The sequence below is a fragment of the Martes martes genome (genome assembly GCF_963455335.1).
Source record: "Martes martes genome assembly, chromosome: 2".
In the NCBI taxonomy this organism is placed as follows: Eukaryota; Metazoa; Chordata; class Mammalia; order Carnivora; family Mustelidae; genus Martes; species Martes martes.
In genome coordinates this window covers 137496635-137517717 of record NC_137889.1, presented here as the reverse complement: position 1 = coordinate 137517717, position 21083 = coordinate 137496635, and positions in this window count along the sequence as shown.

The following is a 21083-nucleotide window of genomic DNA, read 5'->3' as shown; positions in this document are numbered from 1 at the left end:
ATTTTTAAGGCATCATTTGTTCATTTTTTTGGCCCACCTCCAACTTATTAATTCCTTATTTATGTTACTTTATGCTATCAATCATGAACCTTGTGACATATGGTTTTTATGAGCTATAAATATCACTCTTTACCTAATACCTGAACAATTTTTATAACTGTTACCTGTATTTAAAATGACTATATATGCTGAAAGTTTTCCCTCTTCCGGAGTTGGGTGTAAGTTTATGTTTCTTTTTTTTTTTTAAAGATTTTATTTATTTATTTGACAGACAGAAATCACAAGTAGGCAGAAAGGCAGGCAGAGAGAGAGGAAGGGAAACAGACTCCCTGCTGAGCAGAGAGCCCTATGCGGGGCTCGATTCCAGGACTCTGAGATCATGACCTGAGCCGAAGGCAGAGGCTTTAACCCACTGAGCCACCCAGGCGCCCCTAAGTTTATGTTTCTTTATATTAGTTTATCCGATATTCATTGACTACTATTATGTGCTAACCTCTATCAGAGACTATGAGGACCGAAGAGTCAACAAAACTGACAAATCGGTGTCCTCAATATAACTGACACTTTGGTGGAGGAATCAACCAATAAATAAATAAAGGTATTTTTAGTGGCAATGCCTATGAAAAGAAAATAAAGCGTTGTAAGGGAATGGAGAATGGCAAAGGTACTCATTTCAACAGAGTCTCCGGGGAAAGTTTTCTTCAAGTCAGACATGGAGAAGAGATTAGTATGCAGTTAATGACTGACCCTGTGGAGATCTTGAGGAAGAACATTCCAGAAGAAGAAAAAAGTTACTAGATATGGCTGATCAGTTATGTCATTCAAATCCTCCATTCCTTAACATTTTTGGCTGTTCTCAATTTCTCAGAGATATTAAAAGATGTTTTTAAGATGTCCACTACCATCAGACTTTGTAAACTTACATATATTTTTAAAATGGGAATTGGGGTGGCTGGGGGGCTCAGTCAGTTAAGCAACTGTCTCTGGCTCAGGCCAATGATCCCAGGGTTCTGGGATCAAGTCCCACCTCAGGCTCCTTGCTCAGCCTGGAATCTGCTTTTCTCTCTGCCTGGCACTCCCCCTGCTTGTGCTCACTCTCTCTTTCTGTCAAATAAATAAATAAAATCTATAAAATAAGAACTAATTGAAAATCTCGCTATGAAATATTTGTGTGATACTGTACTAGTTCTCAGAGTATTTAAAGAAAATTAAATAAAGAAATTAAATAAATGGCTTGGGGGGAGCTAAGATTTCTGGTATTAATATAATCCCCTCCAGTATTAAGCTATTCTAATTGAAGTCTAACATTTAGATTCTTGTCTAAGTACCCGAGAAAGAAGTGGATCAGCCAATAAGGCCAAGTATACAAATCTTCCGAGTGATTCTTCCCATTTAAAGGGAAGAAAAATGGGAAAACCATACTACTCCTACAACAGTGAAGTAGCTATGAAGAGAAGTAAGTCTAGCCCACAATTCTCAAATAGGAAAGGACAACCAAGGATAACCAGATATATAAGGAAAACAGTGTCATGAAAGAAAAGATAAAGAAAGATCCACACATAATACAGGAAAGATAAGACAACTTAAATCTTCTAATTATTATCCTGAGAGAAATTTGAGGGGATATTGCAACACACACCAAAGTTAAAAATAAAATCGCTAAAATAGAACAGCTGGAAGATACTACATTAGCTGGAAGATAAAGGCAAAGATATCATAGAAAATTAGAAGGAAATTTTAAATACACAACATCTGAGAAAGGACATTAGGGACAGAGACAACATGTTATGCCAATATCCAATTAGTAAGTATTCTAGAAGAAAAAACAAAAAAAATGGAGGAAATAATTTTATCAAAGAAGAACAGAAGAAAATTTTCTTAAACACATTAATTGAGCCATATTGTAAGGCCTTATGCTAAATACTAAAGAATTTAGAATTAATTCTATAGAATTAAGGACAGTAAAGTCCATATCTATAGGCTACACTATACATATATAGTGTATATGTATAGTGTATACTATATACAGTGTGTGTGTGTGTATATACATATATATGTGTATATATATATATATATTATGTTACTCACATGCTTAAAACCTTCCGATAGTCTATATATACTATAGACTATACTATAGTCTATAGGCACTAGAGAACCAGTGGAAGGTTTTAAGCATGTGAGTAAGGTAATCAATATTTTTCTTTTAGGAAATGATTTCCTATCAGCAATGTGGATAATAGGTGGGTTAAGAAAAAGCTTACATTTTACTAAATCTCTTCATCTATATTTTCTTTGTAATTGTAATGAGGGCGAGTTGTTACTATTCCCATTGGACAGCTCTGACTGAGGTGCTGTAGACTGTATATGCCAGATCTGAGACTAAACCTCTTTTTTTTTTTTTTTCTTGACATCAACATAACGTTCTTTTCCCTCGTGGGTTGTTTTTTTTTTTTTTTTTTTTTGGTCCTTTGTTGACATTTCCTATGTATTTGGCACCATTTTGGCAATAAACTTTAGTCTGCAATTCAAATGGAAAATATTTCTTTGAATTATCTAAGGACATATTATTCAATAACTGAGTGTTATTTAATAAATCTATTTCTCCTATACCTAGGAACAGAGATAGATGACATTTTCCAGATCCCAGTTTGATGTTGCCATGAACTAATTTCTAGCCAGTGGAATCTGAGGGGAAGTTGTGTGAACCTCTTTCAATCCTAGTGCTTAAAAAACTCACGTGATAATGAAAACTCGTGTGATATAGAAAAAGCTGACATACGTAATTGTGAGAAACCTACCTAAAACTTTTCAACTAAGATCAGGTACAAAGCAAGGATGTTCAAAGCAAGGATGTTCCTTCACCATTCTTTTTCAACATCATACCGGAAGTTCTAGCTAATGCAATAAGAGAGGAAAAGGAGATAAAGGTACACAGATGGGGAAGAAAGAAATAAAACTCTCCTTATTTGCAGATGACATGATTATCTACAGAGAAAATCTGAAAGAATTAACAGAAACTCCTGGGTCTAATAAACAAGTAGAATAAGGTTGCAGGACACAAGGTCAATATATAAAATATATAAATAAACAAAATATAAAATATACCAAAGTGAATTGCTTTCCTATACACCAGCAATGAACAACCAGAATTTGACATTAAAAACAAAATGCATTTTACATTAGCACCCCAAGAATGAAATACTGAGGCATAAATCTAACAACATATGGACAAGATATTTATGAGAAAAACTATAAAACTCTGATGAATGAAGTCAAAGAACTAAATAAATGGAGATATTCTATGTCCCTGGGTACAACGACTCAGTATTGTCAAGATGACAGTTCTTCCCAACTTGATCTATAAATTCAGTGGAATTCCAATCAAAATGCAAGCAAATTATTTTGTGAATATTGACAAAGCAATTCTAAAGTTTATATGGAAAGTTGAAAGGCCCAGAGTAGCCAACACAACATCAAAGGTGGAAGTTGGAGAACTAACACTACCTGATTTCAAGATTTACTATAAAGTAAATCTTTAGTCAAGACAGTATGTTATTGGCAAAAGAAAAAAACAAACATATCAGTGGAACAGAATAGAGGGTTCAGAAATAGACCCACATGAAAATAGTCAACTGATCTTTGGCAAAGGAGCAAAGACAATACAGTGGAGTAAAGATAATCTTTTCAGCAAATGGTGCTGGCACATGCCAAAAAGATGACTCTAGACACAGACCTTACATAAAAGGTGAAAATACCTGTCACAAAAATGAACTCAAAATGGGTCATAGACCTAGATATAAAATGCATAAAATACAAAATTATAAAATTCCTAGAAGATAACATAGAGGAAAACCTAGATGATCTTGGGTGTGGTGATGACTTACTAGATACAACACCAAAGGCACAATCCATGAGAGAAATAATTGATAAGCTGGAACTTTGTTAAAATTTAAGACTTCTGCTCTACAAAAGACAATGTCAAAAGAATGAGAAAACAAGTCACAGACTAGGGGAAAATATTTTCAAAAGATACATCTCATAAAGGTTCTTATCCAAAATACTGAAAGAACTCTTAAAACCCCACTATTGCCTGGTGGTGAGTATTATGGAGGGCACATATTACTTGGAGCACTGGGTGTGGTGCATAAACAATGAATTTTGGAACACTGAAAATAAAATTAAATTAAAATTTTTTAAAAGCCCACTATTGATAATATTTAGAACAACATTGTCTACAATAGCCAAATTATAAAGGTAGCCCAAGTATCCATCAGCAGATGAGTGGATAAAGAAAATGTGGTCTAGATAGATGGATAGATAGATAGATGGATGGGTAGATAACAGGTAGATAGATATACACACACAAAATGGAATATTATTCAGCCATAAAAGGATAGAATTTTCCCATTTGCAATGACATAGATGGAGCTAGAGAGTAGAATGTTAAGCAAAATAAATCAAAGGAAGACAAATATCGTATGATTTCACTCATATCTAGGATTTTTTTAAAAAAATGAACAAAGGGTGGAAAAAGGGAAAGTGACAAACCAAGAAACAGCCTCTTAACTATAGAGAACAAACTGATGGTTATCAGAGGGGAGGTGGGTAGAGGAATGAGGAAATAGTTGATGGGGATTAAAGAGTGCGCTTACCATGATGAGCCCTGAGTAAGGTATAGAAGTTTTGAATCACTATATTGTACCCCTGAAACAGATATAACAGCTGTCATGTTAATTATACTGGAATTAAAACAAAAACTTAATAGAAAAAGAATCAGCAATTGAACTCAAACAAGCCGGTTAAAAATTGGCCAAAGACCTTAACAGACACCTGGCCAAAGAAGATATACAAATGACAAATGGCATCTGAAAAGATGTTCCACATCATATGTCATCAGGGAAATTCAAATGAAAATGACACTACATAACACTACACATCTTTTAGGGTGGCCGAAATTTGAAACACTGACAACACCAAATGTTGGCCAGGACATGGGACAACAGGAACTCTTATTCATTGATGGTGGAAATGCAAAATGGCTCAGCCACTTCAGAAGATAGTTTGCTAGTTTCTTACAATACTGTATATGCCTTTACCATATAATCTAGCATTTGTGCTCCTTGGTGCTCCTACCCAAGGAGTGAAAATTTGTGTCCATAGAAAAACCTGCACATGTTTATTGTAGCTTGATTCATAATTACCCAAACTTGGAAGCAACCAAGATGTTCTTCAACAGGTGAGGTGATAACTAAACAGCCATACCCAGACAATGGAATATTATCCATCAAGCAAAGAAAAAAAGATATGGGCTATTAAGCCATGAAAAGACACAGAGGAAACTTAAATGCATATTATTAAGTGAAAGAAGCCCATCTGAAAAGGTTACACGCTTTATAATTTTAACTATGTAACATTGTGGAAAAGGATAATTGTTTGACAGGGACTAGGGTGCATGGAGGTATGAATACCACAGACAATTTTAAAGGCAATGAAAATACTATGTATGTTTTTATATAAACTAATACTGTGAAATACCGTGTATCACTGTGGTTATAGATACTTGTCATTATACTTGTGCAAACCCATGGAATCGTAAACTATGTATATGAGGGATTTATGAAGTGTTGGTGTAGGTTCATCAGTTGTAACAAATGTACTGCTCTGGTGAGACATGTTGATAATGGTGTGGGTTATGCATGTGTGGAGGGAGAAGGTGTAAGGGAAATCGCTATATTTTCCTTTCAGTTTTGCTGTGACCATCATATTTCTCTAAAAAAAAAAAAATATTTAAAAAGAAAGAAAGAGAGGAAGAAAGGAAGGAAAGAGGAAAGAAGGAAGGAAGGAAGGAAGGAAGAAAGGAAGGAAGGAAGGAAAGAAGGAAGGAAGGAAGGAAGGAAAGAAACTAGCAAGTTAGACAGAACAGAGAGCTGATCCTGACACTTGGAGTCTTTTTGCCATAGGAGCTTTTGCTTTTGACAGCTTCTTGTGTCTAGAGCAAATAACAACAAACTCTTTATGTAAAGTGCTGGCAGTAAATATTTCAAGTTTTGAAAGCAACACGTAGTCTGTTGCATACTGTGTGTGTGTGTGTGTGTGTGTGTGTGCGTGTGTGTTTACAGCTCTTTTAAAAATGTAAAAACCTTGTGGAAATAGCAGTGATGATTGCAAAACATTGTAAGTATAATTAATGCCCGTGAATTGCACACTTAAAAATGGTTAATAAAAACTGGACCAGACACCTGGGTGGCTCAGTGGGTTAAGCCTCTGTCTTTGGCTCAGGTCATGGTCTTGGGGTCCTGGGATCAAGCCTCACATCAGGCTCTCTGCTTGGCAGGGAGGCTGCTTCCCCCTCTCTCTGCCTGCCTCTCTGCCAGCTTGTGATCTCTGTCAAATAAATAAATAAAATCTTTAAAAAATAAAATAAAATAAAATACAATCTGGACCAACTTTAAAAAAAAAAAAAAGCAACACCTCTCATGCTCTTTCTCCCTCTGCTATCTTGGAGCAGCTAACAGACGTTAAGTGTGGAAGATGGTAGAGCAAGAAGATGAAGAAGCTTGACTGAATCATCGTTAGGAGAACCACCCAACAATTAGGACTAGTTATTACAGATTTGACATAAGAAATAATTCTTTATCATTTTGGGGAAATTATAATTATAATCTTAATACATATAATTATATGGTATAACTATAATTACAAATGTTATGATTTTTCATACATATATGTATATGTGTATATACATATATATATATATGTATATATACACATACATACATACACACACATACAAATAATTGGCAGCTATATAAAAAAATCTCAGGAAATCTCAAATACGTATTCCAAAATATCTAGTCTTTCCATTATCAAACAAGTGCCTAACTAAAAAAGGCCTGGTTTCCAATGTTGATTTTTATCTTTTTTTAAACCTGAGATTAGTTATTTAGCCTATCTGAGCATCATGTTTTCAAGATTATAATGCCTATTTCTTAATGCTATTTAAGGATTATAGAAAAAGGTCCCTTTTAGCAGTGACTGGCATAGAATAGGCCTTCAATGTATGTTCCTTCTCTCTTACAGTTTTGGATGTTGCTATAAAATCAGCCAAGACCAAAAATACCACAGTAAAAAAGGAACAAAAACATTTCTTCATTCATGATGCCCTGGTGTGGTTTGATATGGAATCAATGCCTCCAGTGTTTTTCCAAAATTTGTAGTGAATCACAAATCACAAATCTATCTCTATTAGTTCTTTGTAGTTCACCATTTTAGCTAAATTAGGTTATAACTTTAATTTTCTAAAATAAATGAAGTGTAAACCTACAAATGGAAAAAAAATCCATATCTTAATAAAGTATATTTCATTTGGATGTTCTTTCATTTCCTATTTATTCTCCAGGGCCTCTTAGAGCACAGCCAAATTGGAATCCTTAATTATAAGTAGCCATTTGGAATTGCTTAATCAATGGTGACTTACAACTGAATGCACAGACAAACTTTATTATCATAGCTACTTTCCAAATGAATTCCTAAGTATATATGTCCCGGTGTATCATGTAATTTTCCTCTGATTTCTCTAGATAATGTCAATTAGACTGATTAGAAGTAGGTCTAAGTACCTAAACTATACATACACATTTTCTTATGAGGATTAGAGATTTGTTATTTCTAACAAAATATTTACCCTAGAAGTGTCTAAGCTCTCACAAATTCTTGAAAGCTTGGAATGAGGACCCAGAAGGGTATAAATGGGCCAATACTATGGTGCTATGATTCTAAATAATCATATGTATTTTTAAAAGACCTTTAATGTTTTTATAAGAAGAGATGTAGAGGATGTTCTAATCAAGCAACAGTGAAGAAAAATATTTGGATAGTTTGATAACAGTCTCTATCTCTATCTCTTGGTTTGTTGCCTTTAAATAGAGTTATCTGGCAGGTGTTGAAGAGTGAGTTAGTGCTTCTGGGTATGTTTAACAGAGTAAGAGAGTATACTGTGTCTTTCTACTCACTAATGTTTTCTTTTATACAAATAAAAGTCTTTGATACTACTTATAGTATGTCAAACATAATTGCTAGGGTGTGTTTATTTATAATTAGGGAGATTATTTAATTTCTGTTGCCAGGCTTAAGAAAAACCACACTCCTTGAATCTTTTAGTTTATATTCAAAACAATTTTTTAAAGATTTATTTATTTATATTAGAGAGACATTAATCATGGAAGGGGGGGATGCAGAGGGAGAGGAAGAAAGAATCCCAAGCAGACTCTGTGCTGAGCCTGGATCCCAGTACGGGGCTCAATCTCACGATCCTTACATCACAGCCTGAGCTGAAACCAAGACTCAGAGGCTTAACAGACTGTGCCACCTTGGTGCCCCTATTTAAAACATTTTTAAGACGTTTGTATCTTGGATTCTTTTTTGATTGTTCAGAGCAGTTCTGGTATCAAATTTCTTTCAGGCAGCAATTTTATAGTTGTTCCTTGACTTCCATTTCTTAGAGACACAAATAGACTCTTGCAGGGGGGAAAAAAAAAAGACCCAAGCCAAGGTTGAAGGCTTTATTCAGCTGAAAAGCATCAGGGAGAGCTGAGGACGGGTAACTCCTGAGGAGAAGCGGGTTGTGGTTTCAGAAGATGAGAAGAGAAGGACGTGGGTCCTTGCAGGCTGGCTGGGGTCACAGTTTCCCCATTAAAGGCTATGAAACTTGCAGTTGGAAGTTTTCCAGGTTTTGCGGCTCTTGCTCAAGACTATTAGCTCAATGCCATTCCAATGTCTGTCCTAAGAGGAATTTCCAAGACCTGTGTTTGCAAAGCCTTTCGGCTTGGTGGTTAAGCAGTATGAGGGGAGGTGCATGGCGGGAGCAAAAAGCAAGCAAGCAAGAAAGGGAGAGAGGAAGGGAGAGAGGAAGGCAGGGAAGAAGGGCTGGAGAGAGGAAAGGAGACACAGGAAAAATTGGGGACTTCCTATTATGCCTGTTTTAGCCCTTTTAAACAGTACAGAAAAGGAACATTTTTCATACTATACACTCTCCTAATTTATACCTTCCCTGGCTTTGTTTTGTTTTGTTTTTTTAATCCACAGCAAGAAACAGAAAAAGGTCTTTACCATGTAATACATCTACATTTCTGCAGTATGAAAACCACGATTACTTTTCTAGTTAGATTAGCACAGTTTCCTATTTTATCCTTCCCACAGACTAGCCACGGTACAGTTTATTCCTAAAGTCTCTTTTCTATCTCATACTTAAAATTATTGCAATAGTTTGAATAATATGCTCACTTTTACACATTCAGCTGTTTCCTTGAGAACATTATTGCTTGTGCTTTGAAATATTTATAATCTCCTTTTGACCTAGACTATTTTCTTCAAGACTTTGGAATTACAAAATCTCAGAAATATTAGAGCATGACTTTAAAATATGCACTTAAATAAAAAATACATTTTTAAGCAGAAAATATTGCTTTCTCTATTCAGAGTAGTAATTGTGAAATCTGCATTGATGGTCTTAGAGTGTCATAAAAGTCCTTTGAAACTTTCAGCAATGATTGGGCTACCTCCATTTGGAAGTCAAAAATAATTTTTAACATAGTTTCTTTTTCATACAAATAAAACTTCCATTGTTTTGTGGGGGTTCAAACACACAAGTACTATCTATTGTCTTAGAAATGGTGATTAGCATATTGTCTCTCTTAATTTCAATCTCCCTCCCAGAAAAATATGACTTACACACATGGGACTGAATACTTATGAATATTAACTTTCTTCTTGGGATTCACAGGTTATTGGAATTTTCTACACCTTTAAAAAACAAAAATCGCTGAAAGAATGTGCTTTGGCTATGTTTAAGCTCCTTATGCTAATGGAGATGCACAGGTCATTATTAAAGATTGGCTTGTGGGTAATTTATACAGTTTTAAAACATTAATTTTGGTATAAGTCATTTTACTCTGCACTCCAGAGCCGACATGTATGACTGTCAAGCAGATAAACTTGGTACTTTGCTGAAGTCCACTAACTATTCAATTAATTTGCTCCCCTGGTGGTTAAAGGGCCCAAAAAGACTATAAAATCATTTCACTCCTCAAAGTCATTCACAAGAGACTGACAGTTTATATATGCTACTTCAAGAAGATGCCTTGGCAATTACCTACCCTGAAATGGAGACAGAAACAAGCTTTTGGTGACTGGATAGTAAGCCTCAGATGCATAAAAGAAAATTATTTTCAGGTCAGCAAGATGCATCAGACCCAGGTCATAAAAGCCCATTATCTGTAGGGTTTTGTTCTTTCCTTCCATTGTTTTTAGTTTGAACTTCTGGTGCTACCATCCATTGAATTCCCATTAATGGAACTATCAAGGACTGGCATGGGTGACCTGGGAAATGCAGGCAGTTTGACTGTGTAGAATGAGAGGGATAGGCCTTTGAGGAAAGTAAAATTGTCTGATAATTAAATGGAATGTTGTGACTATTTCAACTTTAGCCAACATTTCCATACTCTAACTTAGAACTACACATTCTTTCTATGTAACTATGTTCCTGAGACTCAATTGTTTGGAGTTCTATTATTTTGAGTTATGATCCTGAACAGCAAAGAAAGGAATAAGAATTTTCTATTTCACTAGAGGGCCCTGGTTATATGACTACTGACATGAAAATAAACTACTCCTCAATACTTTAGAACTAGAACATAGTAAATAATATCCTCAAAGTAGTTCATGTCTAGTCCTTCAAAGGTAGACTATTTCTATTAGAAGCCTTCAAGTTTTATCTTGATTTTAGTAAGAAATGAATTTTTTAGACAAATTTTAGAAAATTTAGACAAAGAAATTTTTAGACAACTAGCTTGGAAATATTTTCAAGGCCTCAGAAATTTGCCAACGGTATCAAGGAGCAGTAGAAGACCATAGTGGTCTCTCACCACTCTGGAAGGAAAGAAGGGAGGGAGGGAGTGGGGGAGGGGGGGAGGGAAGAAGATCAACATGTACAAAGCAGTTCCATTCTCTGACCTATAGGATTAATATTGAACTTGCATACATTCATAGAGAATAAGCTTCCATAAATTTATATCTGGAAAGGCAAAAGCATTCTTTCTCTTCTCTGCACTTTTCCAAGTGGGAGCAGCTTACTTCATCGTGCAACTGCTCCAGTCCAATTCCATGAATAGGATGCCCACGGTTCAACTGGCTCTAAGACAAAGAGAGAACTTCTGGAATTTAAGAATCACCCCAGTTTCAAAGCACTTGCTGTCTGTTCTTGAACTCCTGATCCCCATTCAAGTACAGTTTCCGTTGATTAAACCCGATGGCCTTACCCCTGCATCAAGTTGACTCAAAAGTTTCAGCTGGGAAGATGAGACCAAGCATATTCATTCTGATTTTTCTGTGGTGGGAGGATGGCTCAAATGTAGGCATAAACTGCGGTTGGGATTCAGAGAAATACAGCACGGGCTGGAAGGGATTACTAAGGTATTGCCTAAAGAAGCTTCTGGGTGGCTCAGTGGTTTAAGCCTCTGCCTTCGGCTCAGGTCATGATCCCAGCGTCCTGGGATGGAGCCCCGCATTGGGCTCTCTGCTCAGCAGGGAGCCTGCTTCCTCCCTTCTCTCTCTGCTTGCCTCTCTGCCTACTTGTGATCTGTCTGTCAAATAAATAAATAAAATCTTAAAAAAAAAAAAAAAAGAAGCTTCGTATTAAGCTGAGCAGCTCACCTGGGCTTCTTGGGCCAAAGAGGAATTGAGTTGATTGGAAATTTGGGGGAAATAAATACTGCCCCTCCAAATTTCCATTATACTTGAAAGTTAACAGCCTTAAACTGTTGCACATTTCAAGCTGTTTGCTGAGTCTGGAAGCTTTGTGATTCAGATTAATCCCGTGGTGACTGCTTCCACCCCCATTGTTTTCTTTATTAGGAAGCAAAGATTCCCATATGTTTCCGTGTAAGACAGAATGACTCAGGCGTTTTATATTTAATGCACCCTTGGATAGCTGCTTTCGATTTTATATGCTGGTACGAGAGCATAGCAATCAACTGTGACACCGTCTGTTGGCAAAATGTAGAGAATGGCCCCGGAGACAGAGTTTTACGTTCTGGCTGGAAATATGCAGAAATCTGAATCTGTTCAATGCTATCATTTGCCAATATCTCTCAGATGGACTTTCGGTTCCAGCATTAAATCTAATCCAATGGTGGAAGTGATGGGATTTGCCTTGATCGATGCAGAGATGAGATGCAAGTTGTTTATCCCCTAATACTTCTCAGCAGCGGGCAACATGTTTACAAGAACTTCCGGGCACCTCCGAAAGAGAGAACTATATGAGAGAGCTTCCATTTTTCTCAAGATGAGCTTGGCCCACATTACCTACAACCACGTTCTTCCTTCTGTGGCCAAGAAAGGGGAACTTTGAGATGTGTAGTTTGTGCAAGCCTCCAAATATCAGTGCGGAAAGTCACAAGGAGAAAACACGTAGTTCCCCATATCCATTTTCATAAATGAGGTGGGGTTTTTTTTCCGCCATCAGTGAGTTTTAGTACCATTCCCCCAGTCAGAAGTAATTCTCCACTCCATATTTTCTGAGAATCGGTCTCCAATCACATCTTTACAAATCCATGGTTCCCAAATCCTATAGACTCTACCCTCGAAATATTTCTTAATTCTGTCTCTTCCTCTGCTGATTTCTTAGTGGAATCTCAGTAGCTCTTCCTGGATTTTCTTAATGGAGTCATAATGAATCACCACCACCCGGTGTCCCCTCCCCCTCATCCGTTATTTATAAAACCATTATCCAAGCTGGTGTCAAAGTAAAAAACTGCCCTAGACAAAGTTAACAGGAAAGGAAGACTTTATTCAAGACTATTTCAAGAAGGAAGAAAGAATGAACTCAATTCTGCTAAAACAGCAGGCTGGAGATTTTTGAAGAACTGGGATGGAAGTATATGTCACCTTGTCACCTGTTTTTGCCAATTGCCCTCACCCCCCAGTAAGTAAACTTTCTCTTATTCATGATAGGAGGTGGTTTTACAACTGAACTCTGAACAAGTAGCCCATGGAAGTTAGGCTCCTACCTCCCACAGAGACTGGGAGATAGGGGAGCAATCTTCCTTGATGATTACATCTCAAAGGGATGGCTCCCAGGTCCTTGAGAAAGACATTCTCTGGATTGTAAAACTGGCCACAGGCTTTTAAGGAGATTTACATATATTTCAAGGGGACAGAGAAAGAAATGGCAGTTACGGGTTTTTCTAAAGTAAATTCTCTAAGAAAAGGGAGGTCAGGGGCTTATAGACAGAAAGAAACCCATCTAAAGTTTAGTCAGGCTGAAGGGAACTTTAAGTCTATCTTGGACCCTGGCAGTAGAGAGATGTTTCTAGAATATTAATGTGGACACAACAGCCCCCTCCCTGCTTAAGAGTCTTTGTTTCTTGTTCTCACATAGAATAAAACTGAAATGCCTAACTTGTCTTGTAAGACCCTTGTAATCATCGGACACCCTAACTACCTTTCTGTGCCTCTTGGCTTCAGACATTGGAGTCTTTGCAAATCTCTAGATAGATAGATAGATAGATATAGCAATACCTTTCTTGGCTCTTTGCCTTCTTACCATCAGATATGCTGTTCTTTCTTTCTTTTTAAAATTTTATTTATTTATTTGACAGACAGAGATTACAAGTAGGCAGAGAGGCAGGCAGAGAGAGAGGGGGAAGCAGGCTCCCCGCTGAGCAGGGAGCCTGATGCTGGGCTAGATCCCAGGACCCTGAGATCATGACCTGAGCCGAAGGCAGAAGCTTAACCCGCTGAGCCACCCAGGCGCCCCAGATATGCTGTTCTATTAGGGATAACTTCCCTTGCCTTATTTGCCTACCAAACTCAAATTCCTTCCTTTTTACTGTCTCTACGAAGCTATCCAAATGAAGTTATTTACTCCTTCACCAACCACATAGCAACTTCTACATAATCCTAGGATGGACCTATAAAGTTATATTATCATGGGGTGTTTCTGAGTCTCCTGAGGGTTGGAGCAGCTGTAGCTAGTGTATATTTTTTATCTTATTTCCCTAGTTCCCACTATAGTGTCAATTACCTTGGAAATACTTATTTAATATTTTCAACTAAATTGAAGATGTAGTTCTTAGAAATAACCCCAGGACCTACAAAGGGAGCTCTTAAATGCTCTCAATGGTAGCAAATCATCATCTTTGAAGGGTTTTATTTTTAAAAATAATAATCAAGTATAATTTGGAACTATATTTGGATGAAGAATATAGTTAAGACTGTTTTTAAAAATCCATTGCAAGTATTTTGTCACATGTTTTTTTCAAGGTGTGTCTGTGTTTTTTTTTTTTTAATGCAAGCCAGTGTTTACCAGATTTCCTTTTTTTCTTAATGTGATTTTTTAAATTAACACTCGAAGTTTTTAAGCAAAAAACATACAATTTTAAATGGAAACTTAGATCCAAGGACTTGCAAGGACAAGGCTGACTTAGATAAATGACACTGATATGTCTGTTAACAAATTAGTCTCAGCACTCTATTGGTGTTTGCAAAGCAATCCTGGGTAGGGTTATGTCCTCTGAGAGTTCTCAGTAAACATATGTTGAGTAAATATTCTGGAATATTCCATTGTTTAAGCCATCACAGCAAAATAGAATTTAAGTGCTCTGGCTTAAAAAGTTTAACACATTCGCAGCACTGTGAAATCATGCTTTATAAGATAATGAATGCATTAGTCAGGCTTCTTGTAATGCTCAGACACTTTCCCACTGGACAGCTGCCTTACACCTGCTTGTGAATGAACTTCACTCACTAAGTGGGCTTAGTTCAATTTAAAGTTGGTTCATATCTGTTAACATGAATTATTTAAATCCCCAAAGTCTTTGGGGGTGGAAAAGACATTCTTTAAAGTTCTTTAAAAGGTAACTCAAATCTGGCTACATTAAGTTAACTCCATAGAGGGGAAAATGTATCAGGTCATGTCTATTTGACAAAATATAAGATTGGAAGACTTTTAAAAAAATTGTTGTTGTTGAATATAATTTATATACAGAGAAATATAGAAATCTTAAGCATACATGGCAGATTTTGACAAATGCATAAATTACTATAATCCATGCCTCTAACAGGGCACAGAATATTTTTATCACCACAGAAGTTCCTGTCATGACCCTTCTCAGTTGAACCCCACCTGAAACAAATACCATCGATTTGTTTTGCCTGTCCTAGAAGCTTCTATAACTAGATTCTTGTAATAAATACTGTGCTGGGTCTCTGTTCTTTCATTTTAGCATAATGGTTTTGGTGAATTTTATAATGATGAATCTCTAGATTTACCCATATTGTTTCCTGTTTCAACAATTTGTTCTTTTTTATTACTGAGTAGTATTTAATGTCTATACCAAGCCTTGTTGAACTATTCTCATATTGGTAGACAAATGGTTTATTTCCAGTTGGAGCTATTATGAATAAAAATTCTATAAAAATTATTGTATGTAAGAGTACAATTGCTGAATTGTTTGAAAAGTATATTCTAGGCTTCATAAGAAACTGCCAAACCGTTTTTCAAAGTTGTTATGCTACTTAACACAGAGAGATAAACAAGAGTTCAAGTTTCTCTGTATCCCTTCTAACATTCGGTGTGATCGATCTTTTTCAGTGTAACCATTCGAGATGGTAGATAGAAGATTCTCACTGTGGTTTTAAATTGTGTTTCCCAGTGACCAATGGTATTGAGTAACTTTTCACGTGCTTATTGGCCATTTGTGTATCTTCTTTAGTGAAGTATCTGTCAAATGTTTTACACATTGGATTTTGTGTCTTTTTATTATAAAGTTGTAAAAGTTCTTTATCTATTCTGGGGAAAAATACTTGATCAGATATTTGTGTTAAGAATACTTTCCGCAGGGATGCCTGGGTGGCCCAGTTGGCAAAGTGTCCCACTCTTTTTTTTTTTTTTTTTTAAAGATTTATTCGACAAAGAGAGAGAGGGTGCACAAGCAGGGGGAGTGGGAGAGGGAGAAGCAGGCTCCCTATTGAGCAAGGAGCCTGATGTGGGGCTCGATCCCAGGACCCCGGGATCATGACCTAAGCCGAAGGCAGATGCTTAACCCACTGAGCCACCCAGGTGCCCCTAAGTGTCCGACTCTTAATCTCAGCTCAGGTAAGAATACTTTTCCCAATCTGCGACTTGCTTATTTATTTTCTTAATGATCAGTTTTCATGAACATAGGTTTTATTTTTGATGACATGAAGCTTATTGATACTTTTCTTTTGTGGCTGATGCTTAGTGAATCTGCTCTAAGAAAGCTTTGCTTAAATCGAAGTAGTGGAGGTCCTCTTATGTTATCCTCTAGAAATTTTATAGTTTTACCTTTAGGTCTAAGTGTATAATCCATCACAAGTTATTTTTCCCTTATGATGTGAGATGCTCTTTTCTTCTACATGGATATCCGGTTCCTCAAGCACCATGCTGAAAAATTTCAATTTCTGCGTTGAATTGCTCCAGTCTCTTTGTCTGAAACCATTTGACTTGCAAGCAAGTCTGTTTCCAACCTCACCTATGGAAGAAACCACTGTTCGCTCTCCACAGTCAGACCTGGGATGCTGGGGCTCCCCTCAGTTTCCTCCTTCACCACTGTGCCTTTCACAGGGTGGAGGGGGTTTCAAAACCTCAGCCCTTGGGTCTCCGTCCAGTGGCTGACTGTCATTCCTTAGCACTTGGTGTAAGGCTTGGAGTTCCTGTGAAGTTTCCTCTCCCTGCCATCATAGTTAGGGAGGCTCCATATATGTGTACCTCAGAAGGGTCTTTTTCAGCTATCCCACCCCACCCCTGAAAAAGACTGCTACCATCTCATATCCAGGAGCGTGAGAGAGTTTCTCTTTGTTCTTTTGTTTTGTCCTCAGAAAGCAGCAGGCTGGGGCACTTGTGCCACAGGAGGGTCTCTCCATTCTCCTGCCTTGTCACCAACGTCCTGCTGAGCATCCAGTAAAGGCCTGTGTAAAGGGTTAGGAGGGTAGTTTGGAGTCACCCATGTATAGGACCCTAGAGGTCTCCAAACTCTTACAGCCACCTATACTTGACATTTAAAAATCCATGAAAGTTCGTCTGTTTTCTTCATACCATTTTTATGACAGTTTTCTCTTCTGCTCTGCTGAAGATGAAAATATCTATGGATTCCAACTCCCCTAAGAGAACTTGGTTTGTCTCATATTTTAATTGATTATGTTACCTTCAGACCTTAGGTCTTTGATGGGTTTAAAAAAAGAAAGTTCTTTTGTTTGTTCGTTTTGGGGGGTTTTTTGGCTTTTGGTTTTGGTTTTGGTTTTTTTAGGATTATAGCTCATTCTCATTTTATCAGTGACCAATTTCATCAAAATTAAAAATATGATACGAGGATAGACTTCTCCATTGATAGTTTTTAATACCAGAGGGAATGTCGTCTGCACTTAGCTTCCCAAAACACTTAACATAATTTTGCTTAAAAATTGTTGAAAGTTTAGTAGTTCTTGTACCCACTAAACCAGCAACTTCTTTAATTTATTTAAAGGTTTTTCAGCAGTTTTGTAAAATACTTATATAATACTGAGGTTTTATTTTAGATTTTTATTTATTTATTTATTTGACAGAGAGAGCACGCGCACACAAGCAGAGGGAGTAGCAGAGGGAGAGGGAGAAGCAGACTCCCCACTGAGCAGAGAGCCCAATGTGGGGCCCTTATCCTAGAATCCTGAGATCATGACCTGAGCCAAAGGCAGATGCTTAACCAACTGAGCCACCCAGGCGCCCTGAGGTTTTGCTTAACTGTGAGATCACTTTTCCCCCTAAGCCCTCAAAATGTTAACATTCTGTGACAAATATAAGAACCAGTGTGACGTTTGAGCTATACTGACATCATTCCCCTGTTACCAACACTATTTGAGCAAATTCTCTTTAAAAACAAACAACTAAAACATGCTCTTTAGCAAAACAGATCACACTACTGGCTCAACAATGAATAGTGTCTACATATTCATAATAATGAAACACTTACTATTAATTGAAGCAAAGATGTTGGTATTGCTGTATTGGTATGAAGGGAAGCATATGGTGGGACTAGGGGAAAATGAGAGCGAAAGAATACTGGGGTGCCTGGGTGGCTCAGTGGGTTAAGCCTCTGCCTTCGGCTCAGGTCATGATCCCGGGGTCCTGGAGTCGAACCCCACATCAGACTCTCTGCTCAGCAGGGAGCCTGCTTCCCTTCCTCTCTCTCTGCCTGCCTCTCTGACTACTTGTGACCTCTCTCTCTCTCTCTGTCAAATAAATAAATAAAATCTTTAAAATAATTTTGATTCTATTTAGATATAAAGTATAAGCTTAACATTTAGAAATCTGAGGACACGTGCTTCGATGAGCACTGGGTGTTATACTGCACTATTGAATCATTGAACACTTGCATCAAGGACTAATTATGTATTATACAGTGGCTAACTGAACACATACAAAAAAAGAAAAGAAATATGAGGAGATACATGGAGGTGTTACAGTTAGTGACAGCGGATGTGACCTGAGCAAGACTCAGGCATGAGGCATGGGACAGCTTTTGTTGGCCGTGGAAAAATATGTCTGTAAATTATTTTTGTTAGAGAGAGAGAGAAGCCAAATTTAATAGAGCGGAAACTTCAGACATAGGTCTTGTAGACAAATCGGTACAAAGTTACCTTTTCTCCCTGACACATTTTGTACCAAAACATAATTTATCAAATTTGAATATTAATGAGATTTTGGTACTTTTATTTTTAAGTAAGGAGAAAAAAAACTACCTGCAGGAAAATCAATTTCCTGAGCAGGCTGAAATGTACTTAATTTTGTAATACCAACTCCCAAGTACAGATAATCACAAATAACATTATCACCCCAAACAAATGATCCTCTCTTTTGAATATTTTTGTGAGGTAAAAACACATTAAGGGCAACCCTGGAGGGGAAAATAAGTCATGGTGTTAGCTGGAAAGGCACCTAAGAAAGAAGGGGGTAGTCTGATCCTCTCTGACTTAGTGAGGAAGGAAATTAAACAGAATGGAGAGAATGAGAAAAGAAAGGAGAAGGTGGGATCGTTCATTATCTAGTGAGAAACACTTTAGTGTTTTCTGAAGCTGCTAATTTATAATAAAGAGCCCGCCCACACTCCTCAAAATTCAAGACCACAGGAAATACACCATATCTCTTCAGCCTTGTAACCAATCTTTAAAAATAATTTCCACTTTTATTGGATCACAGAGAAAAGAATTTGAGAGAAGACAAATACTTTTCGAGCCATAACCTCTAATGAGACTGTCTTAGGAAGAAAAAAAAAACCAGACTTGCAATGAAATTTCTTTTTTATTTTTCCTCATCTCTTCATATGATGGATGGAGCCTTGCTAAACAATTAGATCCACTTGTTTGTTTTTCATGAATTGAAGAACAAATTAAATAGGATTCCTCTACATATCGACCCCAGCTTTTCTTTCTTTGATGTGTTCCCCAATTTTTACTTCAACTTGAGGACCTCTTGAAGCTGATGCAATGCAAACAGTCGCAACCACATACGATTTTCTCGAGATTTTTTTTTTTCCTAAGAGGAGTTAACACATTTTATTTATTTTATTTATTTATTTTTTAAAGATTTTATTTATTTATTTGACAGAGAGATCACAAGTAGGCAGAGAGTCAGGCGGAGAGAGAGGAGCAGGCTCCCCGCTGAGCAGAGAGCCCGATGCGGGGCTCGATCCCAGGACCCCGAGATCATGACCTGAGCCGAAGGCAGAGGCTTTAACCCACTGAGCCACCCAGGTGCCCCAGGGGTTAACACATTTTAAATTGAGAATGCTTTCTTGGGGGTAAATAATTAATAGGTGTTTTCTTTTAACTCTGCCTTAAAATCATTTGGTATTATTAAACGGGCCTCCCAGTGATCCTGTTCTCTAGCCGTTTAAAACACAAAAAGGTAGGGAATGAACTCTAATTGATGGAAATACAGAAAGTGCATTTTTGGAAATCTGGATTGTTTGGTTCAGTCGAGACCAGGGTTGCGTATCCATTTACTATTACGTGAATTCTATTGGCTCTGCTCAGAGAAAACTCCCGAGTCATTTCTATGTGCAGCCCCTTGTCTCAATGACACCAACACAAAGGAGCTCACTAGAGGAGGGCAGGTAAAAAATGCACCAGGAGAGGCGTCATTGCCAAGCGACCAGAGGCACAGAGCCCCAGGCCAGGACCTCGTCTTTCTGGCAGCAAATCAATAGGAAGCCAGCATTAATTCAGAGATTCTCTCATTCAACAGCAAGTCAGAGCAAGGAGAAAGACAGAAAGTAAAATTCAAATATTTAGCGACGTTTGGGCTCTGAGGTTGGTCCACGTGTCACTGAGAGGAGAAGAGTTATCTCTGGCATGATAAGTCAAGTCTGGAGCTACAGAACCCTTTTTCCAGGGAGCAAAAACTTCCCTACCATTTGCTTGTCTCTGTGGCCTTCCTTTATCTTTAGTCCATTTATGGCCAAAGCTCCTTATCAAGGACACACACACTCCTTTTTCTGTTATATTATCGCTATCCATAGAGTTACATGCCACTCATTTCCTCTTTTAAAAAAGACTTTGCAAAACTCTGAATTCACCATTCTGCCCGGGGTAAAACTTTTCCTTTGATTTTTATTTTATTTCCTTAAATTTATTTTTTTTTTCATATATTTACTAGTTAATACCACAAAGACCAGCAGAATGTTTCATGGCCAGCTCAGACAACAAGAATAACAGACAGAGGAAGAAAAAAGACTAGAGAGAGTCTAGAAAGGGATCTAAGTATATATGTAGATGAATAATCATTTAATAAAATGCGATTGGTTGACTTTTGGGGGACATAATGAACTGAGACACGCTGCCCCCCACACCGGCTTCATACCTTGAACCAAAATAAAGGGTCAAATTATTTTCAAAACCAAAATGAACCCAAAAGCCACCTGGAGGAAAGATTCATGGACTTTCATTTGGGCTAAGGCAAGCTGTTGCAAACCGGATACCAAGGACCAAAACCATAAAGAAAGTATTTGATCGATTTAACCATGAGTACATGG